General features: G+C 36.4%; 1 protein-coding gene across 1 annotated transcript in view; it reads left to right on the top strand.

The window, feature by feature from the left end:
- Positions 1–393: 393 nt before the first annotated feature.
- CALCR (calcitonin receptor) overlaps positions 394–19,133 on the top strand; it is a 125,931-nt gene continuing 107,191 nt past the window's right edge. The window contains exons 1-2 of the mRNA XM_037507967.2: positions 394–429; positions 620–827. The gene's annotated coding sequence lies outside the window, so the exon portion shown is untranslated. The remainder of the gene's footprint in view (positions 430–619; positions 828–19,133) is intronic.

Raw genomic sequence — 19,133 nt, 5'->3', positions numbered from 1 at the left:
CCACCCCCCACCCCAGCCCTCCCAACCCAGGGTCTAACTCGGACCCCTCTCCTGCTTCCAGTGTTTACGCTGCGTTTTAGTCTCCGGGACTCGTGGGGTGAGCCCCAGCAGGGCTTGGAGCAAGGCAGCGGCGGTGGGCGCAGCCCCCTTCGCGGGCCAGAGCTAGAGGGGCTGGTGCAGAGGCGCTCGAAGCTCTCCTGCTCGCCCCTCCCTCTCCAGGGACAGGAGGGGGCTGACGAGGGCGGGAGGGTCCGGGGGCGGGGGCGGAGGTGGGGGGGCTGGCGCTCATCAATTCCGTTGACACCTCCTCTTCTGCCTGGGGGGAGGCGGTCGTGGGTGGGGCGGGAGCGCTGGCGAGTATAAGACTCTCAAGTCAGGAGAAGTTTGCGCACAGCTCACTGCTGGGCGAGGGAGGAAGGCGCAGGGAAGGTGAGCCTCCCGGACTTTGGGGAGGTGGAAATAAAGCTTGGGGAAAGAGCAGTTGCCTTTTAGCCTATAATACTAGCTGGCACTAGGTTTGAGCCATCATTTGAGGCTGAAATAAAGTGTCAGGAAATCGGGAGGTGGGCAGGAGAAGAAGGGTTCAGGACTAACGCAATTTGCTCTCGCATTTAACTAGGAAAGCCAGCCCCCCAGACTCTGGGTGGGCTACGCCGCGGCCGGCGGACCTTCCTGGATTGGAGAGGTGCGCGCCGTCTGCACCTCACCCTGCGGCTGACATCTCCTGTCCAGGAGATGGGCGCTGCAGCTTGAGTTTCTGAGTCTCGGGAACCACCACCTGCCCTTTGCCTCTGAGCTGTGCCAGGCGCCCAGAGAGAGTATTCCAGGTAAGAAGCATCTGGGAATGAGTGGGACTTAAAGCTTTGGGCTGTTCCCTGGGATGGTTGACAGTGGAGGTGGGCCAGATAGCTTGTTTGTTGATTGCAAAATTGCAATTTAATTGTTTTTGAGGTTCTGAGGGTCTGGTGTCTTCTGTTTTTGAGGTTCTGAGGTTCTGATGTCTGTTTTTGAGGTTCTGAGGGTTAGTCTCATTTGCTTCACTTCACCCTGATTAAAGAGAAGATCTTGGGAAGGTGCTACACCTTACAGTTTCCTAGTAAAGAATCCTGATTTCTTGTGACTTTTACTGTGTTGCTAATAACATTTTTTTTCTTAAAAGTTTGACTCTTCGTCTTATCGGGTATGAAAATTATGGGGCTGAAAGTCGTGTTTCTTTCTCGAAAGGTGTTTATTAACTAACAAACAGATAGTACGAGCATCTATGTGATGTGTCTTGGTTGTTCTGGATATTGGAAATGAGTACAGTGGTGAATAGAGTTGCTTGTTAAGTCATGTTTTACAGAGAATGATTTTCCAACAATCATTTATGCATAGCAGCCATTCTTCACACCTATTAGGAAAAATATGTTGTGTGCATAGTTTCCAAAGGGGTACACTTTTTTCATGATGCTCTTTCCAAGCCTGGGTGAAAGACATCAAAAAAAAGCTCTAACAAATTAATTCTTCCCCAAACGTCCATTTTCCTTGAGGTTCAAGGAAATTCAATCGAAGTCAAAAATCAACAGTCCAATTAGATTTTTAGTCTATTGTTCAGGCTTTATTTTGCAAATCTGCTAAAGAAAAGTTCTATCAGAAAGCTTTAACCTAATAATGCAAGATATATGCAAGACTAGAAGGTAGGGTTCCGTGTGCCAATATTCAGGAGACCCTCTCAATTTCATGGCTGTGTTTAACCTGAACCAAGTCATCTATCTATTCAAGGCTATTTGTTGAAATTTTTGTGTGATTAAAAATGAAATGTTAAAAATAACCCTAAGTCATAGACCATGTAGTTCCTGACACTAATGTTTAAACAGAAGTGCCCACATTTTATTATGCCTTAAATGAGAGTAGAAAACAAATATTTTATACATTAGAACTATTTTGTCTTAACACTAAAGAAAAAGGTAGGGCTGCATTTAGTGTTGTGTGATTTATAAAGTATAATTTATTTAATAACATATTGCTAGCCTACTATGTATTCAGTTAAATAATTAAATTTTTAAAAGTTAAGATTGCTGGTTTTTCACACTAGCATTTTGAGAGCAACTAAGGTGATTAGATTTGCAAAACATTTTGCAGTTTAAGTCAGTAATCTCAGTGGGCACTTATTTCTACTCAATATTTTAACATACCTCAAAATACCAGTCAACCGGGATTTGTTTTGGTTCAATGCCTCTAATCTACAGTTAATTTTAGTAACTATAGCCACAAGAATAATATTCAGTCATATTGTAAAATGCTCCAACATTATTTATTGACCATAACAATACAACACATCATGTAGTAAACATGCAATCCTCTTTATGACTTATTGACAAGAATACTTAAATAACCATAGAATTGTCCTTTTCATAAAGCCCAGAATTGAAGAGAATTAGCTAATATAAATATAGCTTCTATTTCCTATTTTCTTGTGGTTTTGGAACGCTAAATAATGAGTGACGATGGATGGCTTTGATAGCATTTGCTTCAGTCAGTTGAAAAAACGGTGCTAAATATTAGCTTCGTAGGCTTCGACAACCCTTGGTGAAATTCTTAGACTCTCAGTATTGAAATGAATGAAGATATTGTCTTTTATTGTTTTTTATTAGAGTAAAAATTAAAAGGAAGTCGGAGACTGGTGATATTTTCAATGATAACCTAAGCCGGTGTTCCCAACTTGGGTTGCAAACTGGAATCAGTAAGAGTGCTTTCAAAAATATGGATGCCCAGACCCTACCCCAAACAAATTAAATTAGAATATCTAAGGAAAGGGTCTGCAATATAGTTTTTTTTTAACATGATTGTAATGTGTTACCACGATGGAAACCACTGACCGAGATGGTTTCCATCAGATTTGGTAGATTCATTATTATTTGGTATCTTGGTAGAAAAAAAAAATGCCACATGTTCTATTTGTTGGTATAATCTTTGTTTGTTTGTTTTTTTTAAAGAAAAATGTATGTAACTTGATTTCCCAATTAGAATACAGAGATTCCCTCCCCCCCCCACCCTTGATGGTAGATGTTTAAACCATAACAGCTACTGGTGGGGGGGGGGGGTGGGAAGAAATATTTTCTTTTTTAAGAAAACAAGCTATTGGGTTTGAAACTTATCTGATCATCCAAAAAATCCTTTAGCAAATGAACTCTAGCTTTAAGAGGCTTTGGGAAATAATGCTTTATGAAACACAGGGTTTGATCTGCTTTTGCTAAGTCATTACATGATGCGTAATGTACAAACATGGACCCTTTTGAAAGGGGAGAAGAAGGAAAATAACACCATTCTCCTTGGCACACCTACTTAATTTATTTAAAATACAATATCCTTGTGAGGTGCTGTTATTTTGATTTTATGTATGAGGAAATTAAGGACCCACTAACCTTTATTAAGGTGAATAAACTTGCTCAAAATCACAAATCAAGTAAATTTCATATACATTTGATCCGAGGTATATTCTTTTTCTAAATTCAATACCCTAAATGGTATGTTTATATACACATATTTAAATTTAAATTCAACATTTTAAAAACATTATATTGGTAAAAAGCACAGATTCTGGTATGACTCAGCTCAGGTTTCATCCCCGGTGTACTTCCTAAGGAGCTGTGTGATTTGGGCAAGCAATCTAACCTCCTTGTCTTAATTTCCTTTGTAAAATAAGATTTTCCTAATGAGAATTAAATGAGTTCATATTTGTAAGGTATTTTGGGTAAGTGCCCGGTACATAGTAGGTCCTATGTAAGTGTTGTTTTTTTAAGCGTCATTAATTCAAAAGATATTTTTAATTATTTATTATATGCCACGTATTGCATCAAGCCTGAAGAAACAAACAAATAAGACGCGTCCCTATTCTCAAGGATTTTTTTGTCTAATAAGGAATGACCAAAATAAAGTAATCCTTCCACACAGGTATGAGATTTTCTTCCATTTTAATTCTCATGAAAAGTGTTATTTTGTGTGACAACTGTGTGTTTTTCAATGTGAATAAAACCTTTAGAGATTCATCTATTTGAGAATTTTATAAAACAGAGTGATAATATTTTGTGTAGTCTCGATCCTATTAACTTGTTTTCAATTCCACCAGCAAAACACAGAAAATAATATTTAACATGTTTCTGGCTTCAGTTTATGAGCTTCAGAAACTGGTAGTATGGGAAGTTTTCAAATCTTTAAAATTTTATTTTAGAGGAAAGAATTTACAGAGAAAATATTATTAGAAAATATCATCAGACCCTATTATTAATACTTCTAAGTGCAATTTTCTTGACTTGGTTTTCCAAAGAATCTGATTGGAATGTATTTTTTTTTTCCCAAGAAAAATAAATTTTCAAGGAAGAGTGTGTCAAGAAGCACATATAGATAAAGAGTTCTAATACCAGACGGGCTCAACAAGAATCTTTCTTCTCGGAACTGGCAATGATGCTTCGCTGAGCCCGCGTTTCCTTCTGCTGACTACCCGGTACCTTATGATACCTTCGGGGTACCTGCAGATACCGAGGCATAAAAGTCTGTCTCTATTCAAATGAAAGCCTCTCTTTATTACAAATAGCATATGAGGTTTTATTTTCTATAAAATAATATAGATACTCCAAAACTAAGGAGCTATATTTCTAAAAAAAACGAAGTACCCAATTTGATGACATATTTTTTGGTCTTTGTAATCAATATTTAATCAATATTTAATCCCATTTTAATGAAATGGGATTATGTTTGTAAATATATCTTTCTCTTACCAAGTCTCAAGACTGCTCCCAATTTTTCCCACAGATGCTGCATTTTCTTCCTCACAATTTCATTGCCACCCCTATTACTTTAAACTTTTTGTTACCTTTAACAGAATCCTTAAATATTCTCCTATTATTCAATTTAATTCTCTCTATGCTGCATTCAGTGCTGTTCAACACCATCCAAATTGTTTCAAAACTTCTGTTTTGTCACCCACAATTCGTAATTATTCGGTGATTGTCCTGGCACCACAAGACTCAGAACCTCTTCAATTCAACATTTAAGATGTTTCATGATATAATCCCATTTTATCTTTTCTATCCAAGTCAGGTAAACAACTACAACAGTTCCCTAATGCCAGTCCTAAAGCCGTAGTGATGCCACAAGATTGACTCCAGTTTTGGAGTCTATCCTTCACTTTCAACCTTGTGCCCTTGACTATCAACCTCCCTTTATTTAGAATCTATTGCCTCAGTACTGGGGTGTGTGATTGGGAAGCCCTTTATATCAGTGGTTCAGTTGTGGAGCTGCTTTGACTTGGCTTTGTTTTCTCGAAACCCGACTCTCAGCCCCTGCCTTTGATGTTTCTGGTAGTTCAGAATCCCATGTTTCAAATCTTCCTCTGTCCTTCAAAATGTATTAACCATTCTGCCGCAATACGTCCATCAAATTTCTATCCTATAGTTTTCCTCATTAAAAACAAAACCAAAAAATCCTCATTATTTACTAAATACCTTTTAGTCAGGGGATTTTGTGACAATTTATATTTCCTGGCTTCATGAATACTGGAGGGGACACACAAATCAAGAACAGTTACACACCGGTGTGCTATGCACCCCGGTAGAGACATGTCCGAAGCATATGGAAGCGGAGGAACAGCACTGAATGCAACATCGGGGAAGCTTTCTGAGAGAGGCAACTCTACAGAGGACATGATTCAGCATTGAAATGACAAGACAGAATGAGTCTGAAAAGAAGGAGGAGAACTGAAATTTGTTACAGGCAGCACCAGGCTGTAAAAGTCTTGGGGGCTTGAAATAGCTTGGTGATTTAAGGAAGTCTTTTGTATTTTGCTTGCCCCAGGCCAGTTCTGCGGGGTCTCTTGCAAAGTGACCCTGTGACTGGCTAGCTAAAGGGTTTGCATTTTATCTTGAATACAATGGGTGCTTAAAAAAATTAAAGTAGGGGACAGAAATAATCAGATATGCCATTCTAATATCACGCTGATAGAAAAGTATGAGGAATAGTCCATCCAAAGGGAAATGGATGCCAATGAACAGGAAGCCTAGGACCTTACCGCACTGCGGCAGTTACTGCGGCAGTAACTGCAGGGAGAATAATTAAGGTCACCTTGATGGAGATAGAAAAGAAAACAATCAGGAGATTTTGTAAAGGTAACCTTTGTGAGATATAGTGAATGACAGAAATTTGAGGTGGGATGAGAGAGAGAATGGGTCCAGCAAATTATCAATTCCAGATTTCTTTCACACTTAAAAGGAGAGATGGATGCAATTCGTATAGTCCGTCAGACAAGGGATATTCGGGGAAGGAAGAGAATGGATTTGATTTGAAACATGGTGCATTTGGCTTCTCAATATGGTGATGTCCAGTAGAAGTAAATACAAAATTTTACAATTTAAAAGAGAATTCTGTCCTAGGAATAAAGGATGGGGAGACATAAATGTACCTGTTTTAGCTGATGGCGTATCTATTTTGCTCCCATGGGGAATCAGAAAAGAAAAGAAAAGGTAAAGAAAAGAAGAAAAGGGAAGAAAATTAAAAAGAAAAGAAAAATCTAGGACAAAACCCCAAGGAACACCAATTTTTTTTAAGGACATGTGGAAAATGAGTCTGCAAAAGAGACAGAGATGAAAAGCTACATGAAAGGAAGAAACACAAGAGAAGGTGGCATTATGAAAACTAGGGAGAAGAAAGTAGGCACCTAAGCAGGATGTTACCGGTAAATCAAGTGGGATAAGGAGTGCGAGATCCTACCTGGACTTAACTAAGAGCAGTTTTAGTAGAGGGGTAGGTAAGGCTTGAGGAATAAATAAAGAAATAGAGACACTGAGTGCATACCACAATTTTAATCAGATTGTTATACACTTCTTTATCTCCCCGTTTTGAAATCTTAAAACCCCGAAAGTTTAACTTAAATTTTACTTTTCTTATAGCCTTACTGTATACGCAGTAAGGGGGTATTACAGTAACACCCCCTCAACCCTCCCCCTCACCTGCCCCAGCTCACCCCAGCCCACCCCACCCTACTCCACCAGATGAAAAGTCGTCTGATATCTCTTTCCTTAAAGCTTCCGGAGATACTATGTGTATTAAAGTAGTCTCCTCGCTTCCATTTTATCATTCATTCATTTAAATAAACTCTCTAATTTCTGTTAGAATAGCATATTGGGAAAAAATATGGTTTGTAGCCCTCCATTCTCAACCTAGAAATCCCAATATTTCAGCATTCAAATATTTCCCAAAATGTTTGTACACTCCGAAGCTATACTGGTGAATTTTTCAGGTGAAATATAGCAATTTTGGATCACACATTGCACCATTTTATATTTGTCTTATGGCACTTTATTCTCCTGCTTCTGTGGTGGTTTATCTGTTATATTTTATTTCCCTACTAGGTTAAATAGGATAGAGTCATCCATTTACCTGCATTTCCCAGCACTCATAAGAGACCTCTCTTCTTACCAAGATAAATGAAAGCCTATCTAAACATGGCCTCTATATGGTGTCCTTTTCCCATGAAATTATTTTTTGTCATACTGAGGCTTAAATTTTTCTGCTATTAAGTTATCAATTAGCTGTCGGCCCAAAGATTTCAGTGCCTTCTCTGACTCAGCAAATCGAGCCTCAGTTCACATTTTGAACCTTCTTAATCCCATGCTCATATTTCTGACTTGAGTCTGTGTTGACTTAAGGAGACAAGGAACTTACTTTATTTTCTTCAGTGAACATTTAAAACATAACACATATTGAAAACACGGTATTCATTTAAGCATGCAGAACTGTTTGCCACTGGCTCCTTTACACTTCTAAAATCATAACATATATACTGCTTCTCTCCAGCCTTTTGCATCAGGATGAACTTATTTTAGGTGATATTTATAAGTCTATTAGCAGGGAAAAATATCCAGGACTTTCCTTCTCTTTTTCCCAATGCAGATCAGAGTCTTGGGAACAATTAATCTGAAATTATTTGAATAACTCATCTTTATCAAGTTAATACTTCCTAGGCTTTAGGAATATAATTATAATAATAGCAAAAAGAGCTACAATTTACTGAACCCCTACCATGTGCAATGAACAGTCACTTCTCATGACAATCCTATGGGCCAGTATCAACCCATCCCGGAGGTGAGGAAATAGAGACTCGGAAAGCTTATGTGGCTCATCATGGTTCACTGAGCTAAGTGGGAAAGCTAGAACTCGAGCCTAAATTTGTCTGACACCTAAAGATTAGGCCCATTCCGGTGTTGCAGTCAAATGTCGTTTTGATGATGTCTTAGTGATCTTTTTAATATAACTGTTACATAATTGATCAGAGCTTTAAGTAACATGGAGTTAGGAGCGTCTCTCCATAAACATTTATATTAGTCTCTCTGGAGACATTAAGCTCAGCTCTCCAATGAGTGGGGCTGTGGTAGCTGTGGCTATAATTTAAATCAAACCCAAGCCTTTTGGAATATCCTGGAGCAAATAACCCAGGTCTATGCTATATGTCAGGTGAACATTCTTGGTAACTAAGTATAAAAAGCAGAAGCTTTCTGTACAGCAATAAAACTGAAATGGCATAAAATTTTCTAGAATTTTAGGCTTTTGTGTCTGACCCAAGTCTATTTTTATTAAACAGACATTACATGAATTTATTGTGAACAGATATGAATTTGATGTTAGTCAAATATAAAAACTATATTTATCCTTTCCTGGGACCCAAAAGTAGTCACTCTTATCCCAGGACTATATTAGGAAAAAAATATATCTTTGGTAATAATAACTTTTAAAGAGGAGCTCTGCTGTTTGAGGAAATTTCCTCTCTAGTGGAGTATTCATAAAGTCAACTCAGGCAACCAGGGAAAAGAAAAGGCAAATTGCACTGCTGCCAGATTTAAATTTAAAATAACTTGACTCACACATTAATTAACCCAAATTTCAGCATAATTATTTGATTCTAACCTTAAGTCTGATGACAAAATTCTTACGAGTGTGAGGGTCTATTATAGAAAATGGACTTGGAGATGGGAATCTCTATAGCTCAAGATTCAAACAAGTTCATGGCACAGAGAGCACAATAATGCAAATTGCTTTATTACCTCATTCCCTGGGCCTACTACAAGGCTAAAAGGTCAGGACAATATTAGAACACTTTTTCATTCCTAACATCATGTGGACTGTGAAGATGGCATTAAGGTAAAATCCCAGCAATGTGGTGAAAGACCTGTTACTTGAGGGCCAATTCAGGAAAAATAAGAATTTACTGTGTTGCTTTTTTCCCCCATTTAAAATGGTTATAATTGCATTGCATCCAATGAAGAAAACACATAACCTTGCAAATTAAATATATTATTTTAGCAAGGAGAAGGTCAATGAGATGCTTGGCATTTCTTCTTAGCTACTAAATAGTAATATCTTAGCATATTTGAGGAGTAGCAACTTGGAGCCATGAAATATCAAAACCGGAAGTCTCATTGAAGTGTATTTTGTGAAAGAGGTATCCCTAGCATTTGAAGGGATACATACATTTCTTGGTAATTCATATTTTACCCTTTTTATTGATCAAACATCCAGTGCTTTTGCCAAAGAGTAGAGCAAGGCAGAAATGAGATATTTTCCCACCGGTGAGTGATAGCATGACATGAGAACTCTAGCCTACTAACTCTGAGTTCAATGCTGTCCTTGAAAGGGCTATACAGTTTCAGGGAGCCATGACATTTGTAGAAAAATATCTGCATCATTTTACTTATAGATGACCATTAGAAGCATTAAACACATAAATAAGTGTCACTTTAAGGAGCACAGCTGCCTCCTCCTAGTTAGCCAACACCTAGCAGTCAGAATTCGCTTTGATTACAGAAGCTTCTTTAACAGATTCTGTTGCTGTTGCTTGATTCTTTCCACAGTCTCCCCTCCATCTTCCTGTTGTCCTCCCCCACCTCAGGCAATTAATTCTCTTTTACCCTATTCCTACAAGACTTGCCTTCTGTAGGTAATGCAGTAGTGGAATAAACCCTACTTCCCTCCTGGGAAATATATATGCATTGTCAATAATTCAGGAGTTAATTCTTGAACCTGGCACTTTCTAGTGTGTGTGCTTTGATCAAATAAGTTTGGGTCTTTATTCCCAAACTTGAAGCTTTATGCTATCTATAAACATATTAAAAGCCGTGAGAAGTCCGCCTCACGGCTTACCCATCACCTGCAATGTAGCCCAACCACTCTCAAGTCTCTCCCGTGCCATTGTAACAGCCTCCTGTGTTCCCTACACTCTTCCTCTACATAACCTCTACTCAGCACCAAAAGTGAACTCCTAAAATTTAATCACAACCATCTAATGGCTTCCAAGCACACATGAACCAGTGCTCACATACTGTGACCTCAAGTTCCTCTGTGACCTGATTGCCACAACCTGTTGCTCCAAACTCATCTCCCCCCAATCATTTTCATCAGCAAGCATGCAGGTCTTAATCCATTCATTGACTGGCACACACCATGCTCTTTCCTCCTCACCCCCTTCACACATGTTCTCTCCTTCTGGGATGTTCTTTCATTCATTTTCATATGTTCTAGTTGCTTTTTTTTCTTCAGCGATAGCTTAAGTTTCGCTACCTCAAAAGAGATCTCCCATAGTCACTCACACTTCCTAATGTATGTGTCATTCTGTTAATTTCTATTTCAGCTTCTTGTTTATTTCCTTCCTAATGTTTAATGCAATTTGTAATCATTGTGTGTGTGTGTGTCTGTTTCTTTTATTGTCTGTCACTGCATTAGAATGTGAATCCCCTTAGGAACCTGATTTTTAATTTAAAACATTCAGTAAATTCATACTTAAGGACTCTATCCATTTAATACTGTCCTACCCAGAGTACTTCTCAATTTATGGGATGATAAACCCCTTTTTTGCTAATCCAACTCAATACCTTACTGAAAAACTTTTCAAAATCTGCCTTTACTGAAAGAAAGTTATAATAATAACAGGGATTTTAAGTACTGGTGCCCTTTTCATAATTTTCAGATCTCCCCGTAGTTTGTTCACAGTGTGACTGACAGTCTTGTGTCATATCCACGAGTGTAAACTAAATGGGTCTAATATCTACCTAGGTAAAACCTTAGCCAAGATCATAAAAACTAATTTTAATCTATATCCATATTTATTAGTCCATACCTCAGAGGATATGGATTTTTTTTTTAACTCAATCACCTTAACATAATAATTGCTGCTCATGACCTTGGTTAAATCTCTAGTTTTCATCAACCACAGTTGTCACCTAGTCGTCTTATCGCCTATATATAAAGGTAGGCATTGATAAGTGTAATGCTAAAGAATTCCCACAAATTTTTTGGTTTAATTGGGGCTTCTTAATAAGCATGTCAAGTGGCAATATGCAAAACTAGCTGAAAGAATAAGGGCACCCTGTTATCATAATCATTTACATGTTTAGATTTTTAGAAATTAGGTTATGGTGTTGAGCCTGACCCAATCATAATCTGCACAGAATCAGATCTGAAACTTTGATCAATATTAAATTCCCAGTAAAGCAGTAAATTCCAATTTTTAAGAAAATATGCTTTAAAAACTAAAGGAAACCTGAGTATAAAATTGATTGAAATATTTCAACAGTAATGATAATAGTAGCCAACACTTACATAGCACTTACTATGAGCCAGTAATGTTTTAAACCTTTTGTAGATATTAATGTATTTAATTTTCACAGTGACCATATGAGGTAAGTACTATTACTATCCCATTTACACGCAAGAAAACAAGATTATCGAAAGGTAAGTAACCTACGGAAGTCCACACAGCTAGTCCACAACTTATTTGGAAATGAAATCAAGAAGGTCTGGTTCCAGAGAGTAAGTAAATCCTAAAAGAAAATTGTTCTTATAATAAATTGACAAATTTAAAATTTTAAATTAATAAATTTAGCAGTACGTGGAATGGGTCTGGCAGACTAGGGAGAAAGACTATGAATGCCTTGATGGTGGCTGTGGTGTGGAAACATACATCTGAAGAGGTGTGATCCTGTTTACCTCTGAATCACAGACCGTGTTGTAAACTGATATTACCTCGATTAAAAAAAAAAAGAAGTAAAAAGTTTTGTTAGTATGATGTAAAATGTTTTCCAGTTTTGCATTTTTGCATGTCTTTCAGCAGCAAATCAGTGAATTTCTTCTTTTTGTTAGAAAATTATATGTTCTCTTAGTTTGTTGTAAATATTAATCTCTGCAGCTGTCATGGGATGTAGCCGTGCTAATAGTATTCCACTCTGCCTTGTGGTTTACAAGAAGGAGAAATTGTGCTTTGCCAACTTGATTCCTCATTCATAAAAAAAAAAAAGGCAAATGCGAAATCTTAATTTGTTTTATAAATTTAAAAGTTGGAATTTCTACTGAAAAAAGCAAAACACAACTCTTAACAAAACATGGATTTAAATTCACAATTCAAAACTATGCTTTGATTACTTACATGCAAATTAGTCAGAAACCCATGATATATGTGGCTTTACTGATGTGAAGAAAAAAATGATCTAAAAATGGTAAGTAAAAATACACTGGATTTTAATTATTCTAAAAATGGACAAGTTTCCGATTCACTCACTTGGAGATGATAAACTTCCCAAGATCTATTTTGGAGCATGGCAACTCTTTTCCGCGGGTTCTAAGTGGTCTCATTTCCCTGTGTGAAGACTGCGGTGGCATTCTCTGCACTTGCGCAACAGGAGAAATCTGTTCACATACCCGAGGGAAAATCTGCGTGTACTTCCATGTTCAGGCTGCTCAGCCTTTTCAAGTGATTTTTATTTACCTCCTCTGATGCATTTTTAATTTGTTTACCATATCTGAAGTTATTTTCTTTACTAATATTAATTTTAGTTCTTTTATTTACTATTTTAAAATTTTTCATGCATTCCATTGTGTAATATGTTTATGTCTAAAGATTTTTTCCCTCCAGTGTTACAGCACATTTTAAGAATAATGAACGGATGAATGGAAAACATGTTTCAAAGATATTTCACAGAATATTGATCTAGAACCTCACTGCTTTACATCAGATTGTCCAATTTCCTTTTGAATCAGGTCATTTTTCCAGCAATAAGTTATCATTTTAAAGGCAAGAAAATGAATACACCAGAATGAAGATTTTTATCCTTCAAATTTACATGAAAGTATAACAAACTCATGAGGAACATGTGTGTAAGGATCAAGGAAAAACTATTTTATTGATTTTATTTCAAAGTAGTTGGAAAAGAAAATCATTTCTCTATCAATTTGAAATGACGTTCTTCTAAATATTAAAGAAAAAATAGTTCAGGACTTTTTTGCCCTTTATTAATCCCCAAATATTGCAGGATAACATTCATATTATCCTGTGTAATGAATAATATACTCTTTGGGGAAAAATCACTTGATCTTTAACATAGAAACTCAACTTTAATGCTTTTTAAAATTGATCTGTGTCCCTAATAGAAGAGGAACAGTTATTCTATTCAGATAAGGTAACCTTCAAATAGGTAAATTAGTCAAGTCAATTTAGCAGAAGCCTAAATTTTCATAAGCCTTGCATTGCAGAGTTCTCTTAATCCCTGGCTGAATTTTTCTTTGCTAGAGAGTCAAATAACAATTTGATTAACTAATTTAGGGAAGTAGTGATTCAGATTCGACTGGCAATAACATTTTGAACCTGGAAAGATGAGATCGCATTTACTGTTTTTGATACTTTCCTATTGATTTAACTTCATGGATTTTTCTAAGTCCCTGATTGTCATTTATATTTGTAATCTGTACTGCCTTTTAGCATAACAAGAAAAATGCATTTGAACTCTTCTCCTATTTGTTACAATTTCCCAACTACATGATTCAGGATAAAGCCCCTAGTCTTAATAAATTGATTATATCAATGAGAGTTTTCTCTCACCATCAATTTTATACGTGCACACTCATGCCCGTCTTCATTCAGATTCTTAAATCCTAATGATGTTAGTTTACATTAGTCTATATTCCACTTATATATTTCAGGAATTTCCTAAAGAATGTAGCACCTTTATAGTATATTCCCTCTCATTAGTCACTTGTAAGTCTTCAAAAATAACTTTTTACCTTTTCCCCACTCCTTAGTCCACACTAAGTATTTTTAGATTGTTAGAGAATGTTTGAGAGACCCTAATCCAAATCATTCAGTTTATAGCTGGAAAAATATGACTTCTTCAATGTCAGATGTTTCCCCTTTTCCTGTCAATAAAAAGCAGGAGGGAAGAGCTATCCCAGTTCCATCCCATGGTGCAGATGACAGTTTTAGATTTGGGTAGAGAGGTGTGGTTTGAAAGAAACAGAAAGAAACATTAATTCCAAAGGGCACCTGCACCCCTATGTTTACAGCAGCACTATTTACAATAACTAGGCTATGGAAACAACCCAAATGCCCCAAAATAGATGTCTGGATCAAGAAGATGTGGTACATATACACAATGGAATATTACTCAGCAATCAAAAAAGATAAACACATGCAATTTGCAGCAACATGGATGAAGCTAGAAGGGATCATGCTCAGCGAAATAAGTCAGAAAGAAAAAAGAAAAATACTGGATGGTCTCACTCATAGAAGGAATTTAGAAAACCTAAATAAGGGACCAGGAAAAGACTAATTAATACAAAGTAAAAATCAAAATCAACAAGCAACTACAAACTAGAGACACACTATGATAGGGAGCGGTAGTGGGAAGAGGAAGGATTAGGGTCAAAATAAGGGGGGGTGCAATTGTATGGGGAATATAACCAAAATGAAAATGCATACATTGTGCAAAAATGAAAAATGATGTAAAAATTATATAAAATAAAATATTAAAAAAAGAAACAGAAAGACAAAAAAAAGAAAATAAGACATTCTTTATTGAGGAACCAAGATTATATCGATAGCAATATAGGCTGAGCTTATCTCTGCTCTTGACTCAAGAATGTCTAGAATCTTCTAGCTGGCCAGAACCCATTCCACATTAAATAAAAAGGAGGGGTTGAAATTTAGACATAGCCATCATGGTCATTAGTGGACAGTAGGTGTGTGTGGGAAATAATTGACACCTTAGGTGATTCCCTGAGTTTTTCAGACTGATTGACACCTGAAAATATAGGAGAGAAACAAATTTATCTTGTCTTGCCATTACACATCATTTCCAAGTTGGAGATTTGTTCGTTGTAAAGTCTCACCTTATTTTTTTTTCTTTTTTCCCACAGTTCATTTAAGTAGAGCTCCAAAATAGATATTGCTAAGTTTTTCAATTATAATGATGAATGTGTTTTTGCTCTTAAGATTTATCAGTATACTTGTTTAAATAGCATTCAAATTTTTCCCAAGGCAATTTGTTGATGGAATTGCTTTCAGATGCATTTGGGACCTTAAGGGAAGAATAAATGCAACAGGTAAGTTTTTAGATAATTGATAGAGGTATTGGCTAAAGCCTGGGACAAAGTTACCTGTAGAGCACAAAAGAGGAGTTGGGTCAGGACACAGAGAGTCTGACATCCCTGATTTTTACTAAGGAAGAGGAAGGGAAAGGTAACAAAAAACAGTAATGGCTGCCATTATCAGCCCTCATGTGTGCCAGTTCATCTACAAACATGCCTTATCTCATTTAGACTCTACAACCTTGCAAGCTAGGCAATTTTATCTCCATTTTACAGATGAGAAAACTGAGAATCAAATAAGTTGAATTAATGATAAGAAGGCAAGAATAAAAATAGTTATGATGGTTATAAATACTATTTAGTAGTATGCTAATTTAAAAGTTAACTTTTGAGGGTTTATGATACTGGTTCTTGAATGAAATATCCCATTTCATTCTCGTAATAATTACAGGGATTATTATATACCTCTTTTACCTTTAGGAAATGGGAGGCTTTGAGAGTTACAAAAAAAAATGTTTTAAGTAGAAACAAAGGCAGTATTTAAAAATAAACAGCCTGACTACAGAGACCATGGTTTGAATCGCTGTCCTGTGTTACTGAAAGCACTGCATGTATTACCACGCAGGTCTATTTGCTGTTTAGTCCGTGATTTTTCAGGATTCCACATTGTATTTAGTTTAAAATAGTGGTTCTCAAATGGTCTCATGACCCATGCTGATCCCTGACAGAGTGTCACTGTCTGGCACCAAAATAAAAAATCAAAGACAATATACAGAGTTCCTCCTGTTGCTAAGTATGTTCAGTTTAAAGGATTGTACTTTGTTTTGAGATGACAATCTTCCTTTTCTGAAGTAAATTTATCCCTTCTTTTTATATAATAAAGGTGATCTCTGATGATTGTATTTTAAAAAATAATCTTTATTTGAAAATTACAAAAATGTCAACCTTATTCCCACTATCCCACGTCAGGAACAATGGGTGGAGCTGTTTTTATTAATGCAAAAAATCTGGGCTGCTCTGGAAAAAGAAAAGAGTGCCTAAGATTAGTCTTTATACTAGTAAATACAACTTTATAGTTGTAAAAGAATATTCAAGGAAGCAGATAATACTTGAAAGAAGGTGAATAAGTATCTATTTAAATAAAATACCTAAGTTTTGGCTGAGTAGTATACACCCAGTCTAGGAAGTGCTTTCACAATCACTGTCTCATCTGGTCTGTGCCCAGCATTTCCTGTTGTTTTTCAAGTACAACAGAATATACTACTTATTTGTATTGTCTGGCCTCTTCTAGCTTCACTTCCTTTAAGAAATAAATTATCTCTACTTTAGAAGGATTATTTCATGAATTTTAGTAAAATAGGAAAAATATCAAATATGGTACAAGTCAGATAGCAAGTCAATAACTGCCCTGTAGGGCCTCCCGGGTGGCGCAGCAGGTTGAACGAACGCCACACTGTGAAGCTGTCCGCAGCCTCTGCAGAGCGGGGTTCAATTCCCGGCTGGCCAGGGAGATACCCACATGGCGCGGCAGACCTCTCCTGCTTCACCCGCTGCACCCCTCAGCAGTGTCTTTGGTCCTTCTGCCTGTTCTGTTCTCCACTCTGTCTCTGGTGAAGCCTCTCACCCTCCAGCGCCTCTGACCTGTACACCAGTTCTTGTATGCATAAATAAATCTTTAAAAAATATAATTAAAAAAACAACTGCCCTCTATTTTACTTCTTATGATTCTCATTTTACCTGATGAGGAAGCTACAACTCAGGTTAAGACTCAGCTAAAGTAACTCATCTAGTTAAATGATGAAGATGTGGCTTGAGCTCAATTCTATCCATAGCCACAGTTTTCCTGGTTATCCCTCATCCACAATTCCATGTGAATTCCAGATCTTGCCTTTGCTATCTTGTACCACAATTCTGATAATGGCAAGAACCTAAGAAATGCCTTTAATGTAAATGTGCCTCCACCATTCTGTAAAAGTGTGGTTTAGATGACAGTATGTATATGGGCACAGGACATAAACTTTTCAGTAGGAAGATGAAAAGAAATTATGTATCAAATCAATAAAAGTAACCTTAAAATAAATATGAGAAAGAAAAGAAATTGGAAAGATCACCAAATGATATGAAAAGATCTTTCAGTACATAAATGAAGCAAAAGCTGAAGGTCATCCCTTTAATGGGAAGATAAAATTTGAATGTAATCCATAACTTTTCTCTCTGTAAAGGGAGACCTTGTTATGTTACTATTGCATTCTAGCAAGTATACTTCCCTAAATTACAGACATTGTTGATCACTTTGTTGCATCTTTTTTTATTTACATTACCTGGATAGTGCCTTCATCTTTCTAGGACACAACTTGGGTTTTCATTGTTAATGGAAGATTAGGAAAAGTGGAAACCTCATTGATTCCTTGGTTAAAAAAAACAACAACTTTGTTTTCATAATAATCCTAAAAAATAAAGTGTATGTCTTTTTAAAGAGAAAGGAGAAGTATGACATATGTCAGTCCTTAGAGGGAGCAAATGAGGAAGGAAAGCCAAATCCTTTTCTCTCAAAGGGGCTTTCTCTTAATATAGCACATTCTAATTTAGAGTTTTACCTCTTGTTTTGAGTTCACCAAAGACCTGAATCTTAAATATTTACTTCTAATATATTCAGAGACAAATGTATACTGAATATATACTATGTAGTGAGAATGAATATCTTGAACTTAAAGAATTTAAGTTTATTAAATTTCATACCTTCCTGTGATTTAAGGCAGATTTGCAGCAAAGCTTGTCATGTAGTGTGTCAGCTCCCAGACAGGAAAGATAGCAAGACTGGATCTCCAAAGGGAAGTCAAAGTTACACAAGAGGCAGAGACTCCAGTGAGAGTATGAGAAAGTGGGAGATAATGTTTAAGAGGTCTCACTTTCTGCACTGATTTATGACTGACTTGAAAATATTTATGTTCAAAGACCAAAATATTCCTTCAACAATTACATTTGCTCCATTAAAAGTAGTAAGTAGAAATATTCAATGTTTCTTTTTTATGTATGTGAGTGTCTTGCCAGCAACTAACTCATCACCTTTCTTAAAGGTAAAAAGAAAACAGTCATAGCATTTAGTGAAATAATTGACTTATAATACAAATAAATAATTTGCTAAACTTCAGAAGGGCAGAGACTCTGCTATATAATCCATGAGAGCAGAGCGTGGAAGGCAATTCTTTTTCATTTGTTTCTATTCTCATCACTTTCCTGCATTTTTTTTTTAACATTTTTTTTGGGGGGATGACAAGAATGTCTGTGATCCACTACTTTAGCAAGTTTCAAGTATACATTACAGGCAATGCCCATGTTTCTGGTATTTTCTTTCTTTTCAAGAATATCAGCACTTTCTAGTATTTCCCAATTCGTGTGAGAAATAGGTAAACAGGAAAAAAATTGCATTGCTTTTCTTATTTTTCTTCATTTGAGTTATATATTGGGTAATATAACAATAGAATTATTTTAATTTAAAAGACTATCAAAACCCTAAGACTTGAAACCTGCTCTCAACTCTCAACATTCTCTACTGAGTCTTGGAGAGATACAGAAAAAAACTGAAGCTCTGTTCTTTCACATGGCATTCTTCTACTTCTCTAAAGGTATAAGTTCCAGGAAGTAGTTATTTTTTCTTCCTAAAACAAATGGCAGAGTATTCATACACTTTAAAATAGTACAAATAGATAAGCATTGTGACACCATAGCATATAAGGAAATAAAAAATCCAA

Source organism: Talpa occidentalis, unplaced genomic scaffold, assembly GCF_014898055.3.
Source record: "Talpa occidentalis isolate TD23 unplaced genomic scaffold, MPIMG_talOcc4v2.1, whole genome shotgun sequence".
Classification (NCBI taxonomy): Eukaryota; Metazoa; Chordata; class Mammalia; order Eulipotyphla; family Talpidae; genus Talpa; species Talpa occidentalis.
The sequence above is the reverse complement of the archived record's forward strand: the minus strand, read 5'-3'. Positions and strand labels throughout refer to the sequence as shown.